The 2,162-nt window shown below is 56.8% G+C and overlaps 1 protein-coding gene across 2 annotated transcripts in view; it reads right to left on the bottom strand.

Annotated features, from left to right (window-relative positions):
• The window catches only part of CMKLR1 (chemerin chemokine-like receptor 1), a 55,532-nt gene that overhangs the window by 19,160 nt on the left and 34,210 nt on the right, over window positions 1–2,162 (bottom strand). The window lies entirely within an intron of this gene.

Below are 2,162 nucleotides of genomic sequence, written 5' to 3'. Positions count from 1 at the left end.
GGGAGAGGCAGGAGGGAGGCTGTTCCCAGGGCAGCCGGCACCTGCAGCCTGCCAGGTCGGCACATCTGGGCCAGGTTTGCAGCCAGGGGAGTCTGGAGACCTCCCGGGAGGTGGGTGTGGAGGCAGGTGAAGGAGTTGTCTCTGAGGTGCAATTTTCAGATTCTGGAAAGACACCCACCACCCCAAATTGATGCCAAGTACACCTTACTGCTGTGCCTGGATCCCCCACCAGATCCAGATGCTGAGATCTGGACACGGCTCCTTTAACCCCCCCCCTCCCCGTGAGCTGCAGCAAGAGCCAAAACGATGAGTATGGAGAAAGGGAGGCCACGAGGGAAGGAGGAGGAGGGCTTTGGGCCAAAGTTACACTGTGAAGCGGTGGCAGGACCACGACTCAGAGCTATGTCAGACCCAGTTAGTGGCTAACAAGGATGTGTGTGTGTGAGAGACCGAGCATCCCTAATTCAAAATTCCAAAATTCCAAGTCCTCCCAAACCCAAAACTTTCTGAGCACCGAATAATGCCGCGAGTGGAAAATTCCATACCTGACGTCATCTGACAGGTCAAAACCTTGTAATGAGGCCGACTCCGGGGCCTGGTGGTTAAGACACCGATATCCCACACGGCCAACCGTGCGGTTCAAGTTCCAGACCCGTAACCTGAGAAACACACCAGGTGCGTGTGTGTGCGTGCCCCAAATCCCAAAGGATGGAGAGAGAGAGGAGAAGGGGTAGCGGTGTGTCCATGGCCTATGGGGGGTGCTTTCTCCTCTGCCTCTGATGAGCACACACACCCTCTAGCAGAAAAACAAACAAAAGCAAAAAAAAAGACAAAAAAAAAAACCCTCTGCAACACGTTAGTGACTGTGAAATCGCCTCCAGGCGGTGTGCAGAGGTACCTGTGAGACAATTACAGATGAATTTCGTATCTCGGCTGGGGGTTCCTCCCCAAGATATCTTAGACACACATCAACAACATTTCCAAATCTGAAAAAGTCTGGAATCTGAAACCTACTCCCAAGTACTTCGGATAAGGGATACTCAACCAGTATTAATATGTAAAAGAGCCAGGAAGAGGAAGTAAAGGGGGAAAGCCAGCTGAGGGAGGGAGCCCCAGAGGAAAGAAGTGGTGGCAGAGGAAGGGAGGGCCCCGGGTGTGGCATCTGTTGCTCTTCCCTTCAACCAGCCCCTGTGAAGGTCAACAGCCTGGGGTGACTGCCCTAGACAGGGCTGTGGGCTCATGGGAAGGCCCCAGCGGGGGTAGGAAGGCGTGCCTTGGAGCCCAAGTCCTTCTGAAACCACCATTCCCTGTGCCCAAGGACCCAGCGCTGAGCCCGATGTTCAAGGTCCTGGGTCTTTGTTCTCATAGCTCTGTCTGTCGGAGGGGCCCTGCCCCTCCCAGCCCCACCGTGCACTCTGCGGTCCAGGCAGGGCAGGCAGCAAGGTGACAGAGGATGAGCGCGACCACACTGGGACATTCAGTGTCTGGCTAGGTGCCTGGGCCTCAGCTCCAATAACGTACTGAGCCCCTAGCCCCAGGAGGGGACCGTTTTCCCCCCACTTCACACATGCTGAAGGTCTGAAAGTAACATCGGCATCACCAGACAGCACTGGGCGGACAGGACTCGAACCCGGATCTAGGGGAGCCACAGCCCATGCTCTAGCCGACCCAGCTGCAAGCCATGCCCTGTTTGCAGGTGCCCGCATCCCAGCAGCCGGCGTGGGAGTGTCCACACCACGTGCATGCCATCCCGCTGTCACTCCCTCCATTCCCTCGCCCACCCCTTCTGTCTGTGGCTTCCCTGGGGACTCAGAGAACTCCCTCCTCCCCCGCCTTCAGAGTCCTGGGGTGCAGACGTGGGGTGAAGGAGCAGAAATCAGGAGGCTGGGGTGCTGACATTCACCTTCTACTTGTACCCAGAGCCTCTGCTCAGAACCACCTCTGGGTTATGGTATTTCCATCTTCGCTTTCCAGCTGTGGAAACTGAGGCACAGACAGGCAAAGGAAGGGGCGGGGTAGGATCTGAGTCTGGCTGTTCTGACCCCGGGGCCCCCATCTTTAAGGACCATGACTATCTCTTCTGCCCTGTGGCTGGGTGGCTGGGTGCAGACCCTGCCAGCTTGTGCCTGTGTCCCCCAGACCTGACTGGCAGGTGAGTGACA

Source organism: Tupaia chinensis, unplaced genomic scaffold (assembly GCF_000334495.1).
Source record: "Tupaia chinensis unplaced genomic scaffold, TupChi_1.0 Scaffold000320_1, whole genome shotgun sequence".
Taxonomy (NCBI): domain Eukaryota; kingdom Metazoa; phylum Chordata; class Mammalia; order Scandentia; family Tupaiidae; genus Tupaia; species Tupaia belangeri.
The sequence above is the reverse complement of the archived record's forward strand: the minus strand, read 5'-3'. Positions and strand labels throughout refer to the sequence as shown.